Genomic DNA, 12,804 nt, shown 5'->3' with positions numbered 1-12,804 from the left:
ATACCTCAAATTCACACTTGATGCCTTAGCCTACCCTACTCCCATGCTCAGAAACAGATCCATTCAAGAATCCTACTTTCTTTCTCTTGAAAAAAGATATTTCTCAATACAAATGCAGTAACACCTCTGATCTCTCTAATTACAGAATGATTGCCATATTGTCTCTCATATCTAAAGTTCTGGAAAAGTATGTATGTACATATATACATACATAGATAATTGGTTTACCTTCAAAATGTTGAATGCTAAATGGTTGAAAATGAATTGGTTGAATGCACTATATTGAATGACCAAAATGTTGAAATAAAATTAGTCTAAACTCACAATGTCGAAATTATCGAATTTGCCCATTTCTCCACTGTAGTGCGATATCAGAGTTGGTATATTTAAGAAGGGAGGAGTATGGGGGGGCACAGCCCCACTGTAGTGTGATATCTGAGTTGGTATATTTAAGTAGGGGGGTGTGCAGGGGGCATAGCCCCCCTGCAAAATAGTAGAGGTGATCTCATTGGTTTTTCAATTAAATGATTTTAGACATTTTGCTCATTCAATGTTTTGGGTTTAGATGTTATTTTTCAACCAAATGAACATTAGACATTATGGCATTCGGCATTTTGAAGGTAAACCTAGATAATCAAACATTTACTCAAAAACCACCTCCTCTCCCCACCCAACATGGATTTTGACCCAACCATAGCATCACTCCTGCTCTGCTCAATTCTACCACTGTATCAATCAGAAACACAACTTAGCCCATTTGGTCTCTATTCTACACCTTTCCAAAGCCTTTGACACCATCTTTCAAAATAAACCACAATTTTTCATTTTATTCACCTCCATCTCTACTCTTTCCTCTTTGCTGGCTCTAAATTTACTTATCTATCAAATCACAATCTATAAAATGGCAATCCTACTAGTCTAAATTCTTCCTGGTCTTTGTAGGAGTACCCCAAGGCTCCATACTTGGGCTAGTCTTATTTAATACATTCATTCATGACGTACATTCTATGTCCAAAATGATAAACTCATCCAGTATAAAAACAAAAGATGAAGGTAGCAGGATAGGACCACGCAAAACATTTATTCCAAGTGGTTCAATGATTCAAAATTAGCGCTTTTGTTAAAACATTAAAACTTCATCAGATCTGATCTCAACATTCCAAAATCCATCTCTAGGCTCAACCAATCCTTTGCTGAACACCTAACACTGTCTGGAGTTTTACTTGGTCAATTACATTGCGCTTAATACTCATACAATACTTTGTAGTGAACCTATTTAGTATAACTTGTATAGATTTTTGTGGATCTTTTTAACATCCTGGATTTTTACACTGCATTATTACTATTTTTTGTTTTTGATTGTCTTTATTTTTCTTATACCTGAAGATTCTTACTTTGGGTCTCCACTGAAGAGGGGTATGTACCCAGGTGGACTTTTCCAGTAGACAAATGTAAAATAAAAATAAGCATAATAGCCCTCAGCTGCTATCATTCACACAAAGAAATGTGGATCTCGGGTAAGACCATTCTTTGGGGTGGAGGTTCAAGAACTTTATACTAGGATTAACCAAAACTCAAGTAACTGTTAACTCATTGAGGGATATAAAGAAAAGGCTACAGATATTACTATGCAGTAACAGCAAATTCATTGATATTGTTTTATGTTTCAGCAGTAATGACATGAAATATACCTCTATGACATTAAGTAGTGGAGTATCATTTTACATCTCAAACAAAATAAAACCTTTCCTATAGTATAACTTCATGGAACCTCAACTTTATAGTAAAGGATAAACCATTATATACTTGTGGCTTCTACAGAAATGGTAATATGGTTGACCAACAGACTACTAAATTTCTACACATAACAAGGAAATCTAACTCTGCTCCTGCCAGTATAATTGCTAGTAATCTCAATACCCCTCTATGTGTAGGGATACATACTCCTCCAGCAACTATTGCAAGCTCTATGATCATAGAAGTAAGTGGCTCTAACTCAACACATTAAGGTTTCAACTACTGAATAAAAATTATTGACGTAATATTAGCACCTGAGGTTACTATTGAACTGGATGTGAATATTTCTTGTTGTTTAGTCAATGTGGACCATTAAACTGCCACCTTTAAAATGGCTCTCACACAATGTAATCGCCAAAAAGGAACAAATTATAAGCAAAAAAATTTTTTCTCAGGAAATATTTAAGGACTTGACAATGAGATGAGTGAGGAGGATTGTGAAAATTATTTTAGGAATAACTTTGTGAATAACAACTCTGAATTGCTAAGTGAAATAGCTTAATTGATGCACAGATTCCAGCAAAGCAGTAGCAAGGAAACAACAATCCATGGTGAAATAAAAGCCTAGTGAGGGTATCTAGGCAGAAAAAGAAGTAGTGGGATGTAATAAAAGTCCTATCTACATATTAAAATATAAGACTGTATTGCTATATGAGTTTACCCTGATAAGGTTTACAAAAGATAACAAAAAAAATTGTATAGGCACATTAGAGAATACAAACAAACAAAAACAATGTGCCTGCATTATACATAATGAGGAGGGAAGGTTAATGATCAGTTCTGTGGATGCTCCATGTCAACTGATCAAAATATTCTCAGAATATGCTAGTATTAAGGATAACATTTCCCAGGATACTGTGCTACCCATGGAAGATATATACCCAGTAACTGAGAATAAATTTTCACTAGATGGCTTAAATAGGATAAATTAGGATTCCATACTGTACCCTCGTGACCTAAATGGCTAATTATTATGAAATATAAATTAATCTGTGTGGCCAATCTTATTATTTCTGTTTCAACAAACATTACAGACAGGTTTTGTACCTTCAGAATGGAAACATGCACATGTAGTGCCAATCTATATGACTAGTAGGGAAGATACAGCCAAAAGTTATGGGTTGATTAGTTTAATAAGTAATTTTGTGCAAGTATCTTCAAAGAGCTATTTTAAAACACAGCAAATACACTCTATATTGATATTCACTAAAATGGCTTTGTCAGATGAAGATATTGCATAACCAGCTTATTAGGCTTCTATTCAGAGGTTGTTGAAGCATTAGATATGGGTTTCCAACTGATATAATATACTTAGGCCTAACAAATGCAGTTGACTCAATTCCATGTAAATCTTTATTATCATCTTCTATGAGGCTAAAGGATATTAATGCACTTACTATATATATTGGGTTTAGAACTAGTGAACTAGTAGAAAATAATCAGCAAAAAAAGAAGTTATGTCTTACCATAACGTTCCATCTGTATTGTTGATCCTCGTTCAGTCATTATGCATGGGTATCGGTTCCGACCTCGGAACCGAGCCGGCCATTTTCCAAGCTCGCGTTAGCTACAAACTCTCAAGCTAAACTCTTACCCATAATCCCCCTCTCCCTGTTACCTGACATTGAGTTTGCAAGTCAAAAGAAGGCAGAGGCTACCTCTGGTCAAATGACCTAAGAGAACCGGATGTTGAGATCCACTAGAAGCCACAGGAGGGGGAAGGAGGGAGGGTCGTAATGACTGAACGAGGATCAACAATACAGATGGAACATTATGGTAAGACATAACTTCTTTATCTGATATTGTTAATCCTCGTTCATTCCTTACGCATGGGACAGAGTCCCCAGCTATCTCTATTCCTGGGAGGCTCTCATGGAAGGACATTCCTGAGCACAGTAGAACCAAAAGATGCTCTTCCCCTGGAGGCCAAATCCAATTTGTAATGATTGATGAAGGTAAGATGCATAGCCCAAGTTGCAGCTGTAGGACAGAGTGAGCTGTGGATTTCTCCCTTGAAAGGATTCGGATCAGTTGTTGCTTTATCTAAGAATTCTGTACTCTGGAATGGCAGCTCTGCAGTTCTGTGTATCAAAGATAACCCCTATGAATTCTGTGGACTGAGATGGGGTGAGATTGGATTTTTGCCAGTTTATGGTTATGCCTAGCTTTTGTGCAGTGAGGAGAGAGTATGCTAGGGCTTCTTCCAGTAAATATCTGGTGGGGGCGGAAATAAGCCAGTCGTCTAGGTATGGAAACACCTGGAATCCTTGAAGTCGCAAGTTAGCTGTGAAGACTGCCATGCACTTTGTGAACACTCTGGGGGCTGTAGAGAGTCCAAAGGGCAGTACTCCGAACTGGTAGTGACTGGCTCCTGCACGGAAGTGCAGAAATCTTCTTGATGGCCTGTCTACTTTTATGTGGTAGAACGCATCTTGAAGATCTATCGAGCACATCCAGTCGTCTTTTTCCAAAAGCGGGAGGATAGACTGTATTTTGACCATCCGGAATGTTTGTACTCCCACAAACTTGTTCAATACACTGAGATCCAAAATTGGTCTCCAGTCCCCGGTTTTCTTTGGCACCAAAAATAGTCTTGAGTAGAATCCAGATCCTATCTGGTCTGGAGGGACTATTTGGATGACTCTCTTTCTTAGCAGCTTTTCTATCTCTAGTGCTGCTTCTTCTCTTTGACTGGGTGGAATGTCGGGAAGGTTTTTTGAAGGGACAGGACAAAGATCGAAGGGGATATGATAACCTCTGGTTATAATCCTTTGTACCCAAGAATCGGTGGTGATGGTTAGCCAGGCAGATGGGTACAAGGAAAAACTACCCCCAACAACCTCCAGGGGAAAGGAGTTGGGCTGCTCTTCAGGAGCGCTGGTAGGATTGGCCAGGGAAAGAGTCCCTGGAACCCTGGTTACGCGAACCCCCTCTGCCCCGAAAGGAGCATCTTCCCTGTGAGTTTCCCCCTCTGCCTCTAAGGGAGAACAAGGCCTGTGTGTCACGGAAAGGATCCTGAGATTTCTTGAAGCATATCTTCCCACTCTTTTGGTTTCGGGAGAAAGCACGTTGATGGGAAGAATAACAGACACCTACGGCAGAAAGGGTCTTACCGTCCTGTTCACATCTGGCCAGTGTGCTTTTAACTTTGGGTCCAAACAATGAAGAGGCCTCAATGGGAGCATTAAGAAAGGAAGCCTTAAAGGGTTCCACAAAATTACACAAGTGCATCCAGGCTTGTTATCTCAACACCACAGCTGAACCTGCTGCTCTAGCTGCTCCTTCTGATGCATGAGATATCAGTAGCATAGGGGAGTTAGATATTGACTCACTGGTGGCCAGCTGAGAGGCCACTTTGTCACGGACCTCATCAGACACGGCACCAGCCAAGGTTTCAGAGAGCTCGGAAATAAGATCCCTTTGAAGCCTGGTAAAGTGTGCCATGTAATTCAGGGACCTGATAGTAAAGGTCGCTGATGCAAAGGTGCGCTTCCCTATCCTGTCCAGGGCCCGGGACTCTTTGTTAGGCGGATGGACAGTTTGGCTTTCTTCTTCCGCCAGATCCTTTTTTGTTGCAGCTGCCACCACCAGAGCATTCACAGGAAGACCTTTAGGCCAATGGGGATCCGTAGCAGGAGGGGACAAAATCTTATCTGGCCTCCGGGGAATAACCTTGATGATGTCAGGAGCCTTCCACGCACGCTGCACGATGAGCCGGACAAGTTCATTGGCAGGTGGAGTAACCCAGGAGGTAGGGAGCCGGGCACGAAAGCCCTGCAGGAACACAGACTCCTCAGAGGTCGGATTAGAGGGCTGCCAGTCACCTCTCTGTTTAAGGATTTTGAGGATATCACCAAAGGATACCTCAGAGGGTGACCGAGGGGATCCTTCCCCTTCATCAAAGTCTGTGTCTTCAGTAAGGGACTCCTCTGTGGAGTCCATGTGCTTCCTCTTACATGAACTTTTCTGGTGGACTTTCTCAGAGGGAGAAGCTGGGGAAGACAGTGGAAAAGGGGTTTCCTGTGAGAATATGTCCTGAGACCCTTGCACACGGTGTCTGCTAGATGCGACTTGTGAAAACAGTGTACCAGAGGACGGTGGGGGGATAGACAGCACAGTATCGCCAGCAAAAGCCAGAGCCTTCTCCATCAGTTGAAAGGCTGGTCCACCTAAAGAGGGGTGAGTGTCCAGGACAGGGGTCACCCCAGCCCTAAGTGGCTCAGCCTGCCTACTCGGTGTCCACGGATGGCTGTGGAACAGCAAATTACACGTGCCACAACTGTCATCCTGGGTCATAGCAAAACTGTCCTGCAATGAAGGCAACTGCGGTTCCTTAGTGAGATCCATAAAGGGAACCGCAGAGCGGGAAGACTGTGCTATATCAATGAACTTCAAAGGCAATGAAGGAGGAGAATAAGAAGGGGTCTTTGGAGATGGGTGATCACCTCCCAAGGAAGGATAGGTCCTGGGGGGTGGGATACCTCTGGCCAGAAGCACTTGATCCACAAGACGCAACACGTCATGTTCGGAAAGGCTTCTAGTGGACCTCACTGAGACTGAGGGAGAAACAGGTCTGTCCACAGAAGAGACAAGTTCGGTGTCCACCTCACCAGTCCCCACCGAGAACAATGGTGCCGAGAGAGACTGGACTATGGGTGTCGAGAGACTGGACTATGGGTGTCTGCACCGAGGTAATCATTGCTGCCGAGGTCATGGCCTGCACTGACACAAGGATCGGTGCTGAAGCGGTTGCCGGTACCAAAACTGGAACCGACAACATTGGAGCCAATAACGGAGGTGTCGGTTCCGAGTAAGATGTCGGAGCCAACGTGGTCAAGGTCTGCACTGACTGAACGGTCGGTGCCGATGCAGCAGTCATAATAGTCTGAACTGAGGAGCCCCTCGGTGCCAATATAGTAAAGGCTACAGGAGAAGACGGAGCCGAGATCACTGATGGTGCCAAAGGTCTAGACACTGAAAGTACTGGGGCTGACTTAGTGAGCTTCGAAGCAGAAACTTTAACCTTTTTAGGTCTTGGTTGGCGGGAGTCCCCAGCCGGGGACGAAGGCAAAGACTTGGCCTTAATAGGGTCATCCTAAATTTTCTTATGGGCTCTACGAGGGGTTGAAGCCTCTGACCCAGAAATAGCCTCTGAAAACGGAGCTTTGAGAAGACCCTTCAGTGGCAACTTATTTTTCCTTTCCAACAAGGTTCTGTTAGAAAAATTGTTACAAATAGCACAGGGTGGGTCAACAGATAAGTGGGACACACCCAAGCAATAAATGCACAAAGAGTGTGCATCTGATGTAGGTAATTTGTGTCCACAATCAGAACACCTTTTGAATCCCGGACTACCTTTCTTATCTGCCATGATAGAAAAAGGGGACAGTAGAAGGGTACCACCAATGGTACAAAAGAATACCCGAAGGTATGAAGAAAGGAAAAGATTACCAATGATGGTAAGGGAGAAATACCTTGCAGTAAAAGGTGCAGAGTAAAGAGAAGAAAACTCAAGAAAATATGGTCGTTAAATACGTTAGGGTAAGAGACAACAAAATAAAAACCTGACAGAAAAGGTTATATATATGACTAGTTTGACAACAAATATCTATACTTGGCTCAAGAGAAGCAGCTTGACACGACCGAATGGCAACGTGGCAAACGGAATCTGAGGTAACAGGGAGAGGGGGATTATGGGTAAGAGTTTAGCTCGAGAGTTTGTAGCTGATGCGAGCTTGGAAAATGGCCGGCTCGGTTCCGAGGTCGGAACTGATACCCATGTGTAAGGAATGAATGAGGATTAACAATATCAGATTATGCGGTATAACATCTTTTGAGTATTATAGGTGTCCCTCAGAAGTCAGTTCTGGGTCCTTACCTATTTTTTATTTTCTTGTTTAACTTTCCATTTAACCCTTTGCAGATGATGCACAAGTGGCATAAACTGTTACCAGTGTTGTAGACTAGGCACACCTGCAAAAGTATACAGATGATCTTCATAAATGGGCATTGCATAAATGGTCACTACAGAATAAAGTTTCGTTTATCACTGAAAAGTATAAATTATTTCACATACCAAAAGAAGACAACAGATATCCTTATGCTAACGCAGATGAATTTGTAAATGAATTCTCTTCTTTTAATGATCTGGGGGTTATGATCCCAAGAAGGTTGGATTTTAATGAACATACCACATCTACTGGCCAGAAAGGTTATGGGGTGTCAAACACAATCCTAATCACCTTGTGATATGCATCAGTGTTGCTTCCACTGTTTACTAGCATTGTTTAGCCACTTCCTAAATACAGAGGTTCATTTTTTTGTATTTAGTCTTCAGATGACCTAACCATTTGAGAAAGTCCAAAATAAATGCCCTAAAAAATCTACTTGGTCAAATCTCCAAAATATGAGGATAGGTTACAAAAAGTAAATCTGTTCTCTACATATTACCATTTGTACAGATATGATTTTACTCGGATATTTAAGTGGTTACATGATGATGTATTGGCAGCCACCTTATATATTAAATTTGATAGTACAGAGAAAAGGACAAGAAATACCAGTTTGATTGTGGATAGCCCTGCAGCAATACAAATGCATGCTTTAAAACATTTGACCATAGAACTGCATCAAGTTGGAACACATTACCATTTAGTACCCAAATTATCTTTAAATTATTTAAAAAAAAGGTGGACTCCTGGTCTGTGGACAGAGTGCACTATGTTGCCTCCAAATGGAGATTGGAGAATGGCTTGCAATCATCTTTGGTGATTATTGTGATAAAATAACATATACATCTATTACTCTAAATGCCACAATTCCTGGTCTAGACTAGATTTCTTTCTTATCTCAGAATCCCTGACAAAAAGAGAAATAAAGTACTCAACTCAAACTAGGCATATAGCAGACCATTCAAAAATTACATTGAAATTAAACTGGTCTGATAAATCATTAAGTAAGAACAATAAGTGTAATTGGTCTCTAAATAATAATTTACTTATTAAACCAGAAATTATTCAGGAAATTATGGACGTATTACCCGAGTTTGAAGAAAAACTAGAGATTATTAATATCCCATATGACATCCAATGGCTGTCATGTAAAACGAGAATTAGAGGGTTACTAATCCAGAAAGCTTTTTATTTAAAAAAATGGGAAAACAAAAAGAAAACAAACTAATGGATAATCTTAGAGCTAGAGAAGCAATATCAACAAAACCAAAATTCAAATTTAAAGAATCTAATCAACAAAATTCAAAACAAATTATTCGAGCTACATCAATATAATTGCTCACTTCAAGAACAAAGGTATATTGCTAAACATTATGAGTGGGTGCAGATTCCATCCAAAACATTAACGAGAATAATAAAAAACAAACAGGAAGCTCCTAGGTTATCAATGCTTCTTTATTAGGAAAAAATTTACAAATCAGATATACAAATTATTAAAATATTTCAGCAAATATATACAGAGTTATATGCGACAGAATTACAACAAACATCTACCTCTGAGATCGAGGGATTCTTCAAAAATATCACATTTCCTAAATTAAACAATAAACAAATAGATATCCTCGAGGCCCCACTCAATAAACATGAAATAAATTAAACCATACAGAAATTAAAATTAACCAAAGCTCTGGGCTTGGATGGATATACTCCAGAATTCTATAAAACCTTCAGTAAGAAACTGGCATCTATTCTCTTAAAGGTATACAATCACAATAAACTTAAATGATCTCTATCTAAATAACTTGAAAATAATTTCATCCCTAAAACTAATTTAGACAAATCAAAGTTGCAGAATTACAAGCCGTCTCCTAGATCAACATAGATATAAAAATTCTATCTCTACTACTAGCCAAGAGACTTAAAAAAAAGTCATGCACCTCATGGTATCTAGATTCTTATATAATAGACGCACATGGGATAATACATTAACCCTAAACTCTATAATACAACTTACTAAAAATGATAGGAATCCGAGATATGCATTGACTCTAGATGTGAGCAAAGCATTTGACAGAGTAAACTGGAACTTCCTTTTTTCATCTATGTCTCAGTTTAATATCCTTAATGGGTTTATTAATCAGATAAAAACTTTATACAAGAACTCATATATATACCTTTACATTAACAAATCATTATCTGATCCCATAAAAATATCTAATGGAATGAGACAGGGATGCCCTCTTCCCCCCCACCTTTTTAATTTATAAATTGAGTCCCTCTTTCTCCACATCTTGCAAAACACCTACCACTCTATCCCTAAAATCTTAAACACCAGAATAACCCTTTCTGCATTTGCAGATGACTTAAATATTTACTTCGAACACCCCAACACAGACTTAAAAAAGACAGTTGAAACAATTGATAGATTTTCGAGAGTTTCTAATTACAGAGTTAATCATAAGAAGTCTCACATTTTTCCTACCAACCCTCTAAACCATAAAGAAAATTACTTTCCGCTTTCTCCACATAAAATTGAATACTCCTTCAAATATTTAGGGGTTCTTTTTGAACATAGTCATATATCCATGTACCCGAACAATTTACTTAAAACATGGACCATTATCATGCAAGACCTACAGAGATGGCAAGAACTAAAGCTCTCTATGATGTCTAAAATGGCAATTATTAGGATGAACATCCTATCTAAATTATTCTATCATTTCAATGCATCAAACTATGATATCCCAAACAACTTCTTTCATAAAATCAATAAAGAACCAGCCAAATTTGTTTGGTTTCCCAAATCAGTTAGAGTAAGATATGCAAAACTGGTTTACCCCAAATGCAAAGGGGGATTAAACCTACCAGATTTTGGCTATATTACAAGATTATATGTGCTAACAGAATTATCTCAATCTCAAGATATTGCCCTACGAAAAATAGTTGGTCCCCATCATGGGTTAAAATGTGGCATCAGCATATGATTAACAGTAACATAAACCCTAAAGCCCTCCTCTTTATAGCCCCTATCAACTATAGTGGCACAAAGATTAACAACAATATAAAGATGAAAATAAAAATATTTCAGAACTTGATAAACTCTCTCAAATTGGACAGCACTCTACCTCTCCTCCAACCAATCCACATGAATCCTAACATTAGAATTATAACAAAGTGTTAGATCTTAGAGTATCCACTAATTAAAGAGTGTATGGTATGGGATATACATAGACATAGGGAGAAAATGATGCAAGAATTGCGCCTTGCCCTAAAAGTGATTAATGAATACACTATTATACTCCATCAAATTAGACAGCTCTTTGCAAACCTAACTAGAGAAATAACTATTGATGAGATAGATTTAACCAGATTAATGCAGAGTATGGAGAGCTTATCCTGCAAGAAAAAATGCTATCAGATACCTATAAACTGGTTAACTCCATTATAAACAAATCTTTACTGTTATACTCCAAATATTGGGACCAGCAGGGAAGAGTTTTAACAGAAGAACAGTAACTCAAAGCAATATAATCTACTATTAAGCTTATCTCCATTTAAAAAGCTTATTTACACACAATTAATGATTAATAACAATGCCTACAATACTCCTCTATCTTAAACAAGTTTGATCCTAATGTTTCTTCATCCTACACATGTTGTTCCTTTCCCCAGGCTCACATCCTCCATGTTTTATGGTTCTGCAAACATGCACATAAACTCTGGTGCTCTTTAAAGGTTTGCCTAGAAAAAATGGGGTATCAAAAATCAACCCTATCTTGGGAATTTGCTATTCTCCATATCACAGACCTCAAACTTTTCAAAATGGAATGTTGTATACTAATTACTTTATGTTCACTTATCAAACTTTATATAACTAAAAACTGGTTAGATCTTACCAAGCTTACGTGGAATGGTTTTATAAACATGGCTATCAAATATATATTATCTCAAAAACTTTATTAAAATATAAACAAATGAGCCTATTATCAGAAATTCTGGAAACTTCTTTTCGCTCACACCCTTGAAGATTAAAGAAGTGAGTGAGGTAAAGATCCAAGTTCCTGAGTTAGAATACAGTATGGCCCATGTAAACAAACTGAGTGATTCACACTTCATAGATACATACACCACAAAACTTAAACTAGTTTTTATTTTTCATGTGTTCCTCTTGTTTTTACCTTGATGTGCATTGGTAGCACTTTGTAGATAGTGTATATAGTTACTTGTACTAGATTTGGCAGGGTTTAGTTTTATTTTGATATAAAGATTGTAATCTCTGCTGAGCTACTGAACTATCAGATTCTATATTGTTTGTTCTTGTGCATAAAATCAGTAAAAATATTTATTGGAAAAAAAAGTTCTCTTTTACACTAACAATTAAAGCTGCATTACTGATATGCAGGAGTCATTGAATCACACGTATCATCTTTCCTGAAATTAATCCAAAAATGTTGGTCAGTGTCTCATAAAAAAGGATGAGTTTGTTTATAGGTACTTACCTATTGATCTGTGAGGATATTATGAAGCCTAGCCCTACCTTTCCATAGTAGTTTTTAGCCCTTATACTTTGCATACAAATAACTCAGAGATGGGTCGAACAAGGATGTGTTGGGTCATTTACATGTTTCCCCTATCCATGAGGGACAGGGATACTAAAATGGGGGTGTATTTGTGATTACCTATTCACTCTTCCAAATTAAATTTGAACAGAGTAAGAGTAGTACATTATGTGGACAAGAAGATGGTTCCATAGTAGTAGTAGTATTCTCTGATGCAAACATATCCCTTCACATGGTCTGTTTATTTTTGTAAAACACATTGAGATCTCTTGAGCGGGTGTTCATGATACCATTGGACTTGTGAATGTGTAATAGGTCTGATAACTTTCTTAAAGAGAATAGTGTCTATTGATACTCTATACACAAGGCAGACGTTGCATCTGGCCTATATGATACTGGAAAGAGGGACAAAGCTTTAGATGATCTGTACAGTTTTGACAATTTATGCTGTTAAAATTTATTTAATGAAAATGTATTGTGGTTATTCCACTTGTGAG

The 12,804-nt window shown here is 38.6% G+C and overlaps 1 protein-coding gene across 1 annotated transcript in view; it reads right to left on the bottom strand.

The window, feature by feature from the left end:
• PCSK9 (proprotein convertase subtilisin/kexin type 9) overlaps positions 1-12,804 on the bottom strand; it is a 243,288-nt gene that overhangs the window by 157,847 nt on the left and 72,637 nt on the right. The gene's annotated exons all lie outside the window — the stretch shown is intronic.

Source organism: Protopterus annectens, chromosome 10.part0 (genome assembly GCF_019279795.1).
Source record: "Protopterus annectens isolate FY-2018-M chromosome 10.part0, PAN1.0, whole genome shotgun sequence".
In the NCBI taxonomy this organism is placed as follows: domain Eukaryota; kingdom Metazoa; phylum Chordata; order Ceratodontiformes; family Protopteridae; genus Protopterus; species Protopterus annectens.
This window is presented reverse-complemented; position numbering and strand designations above follow the sequence as displayed.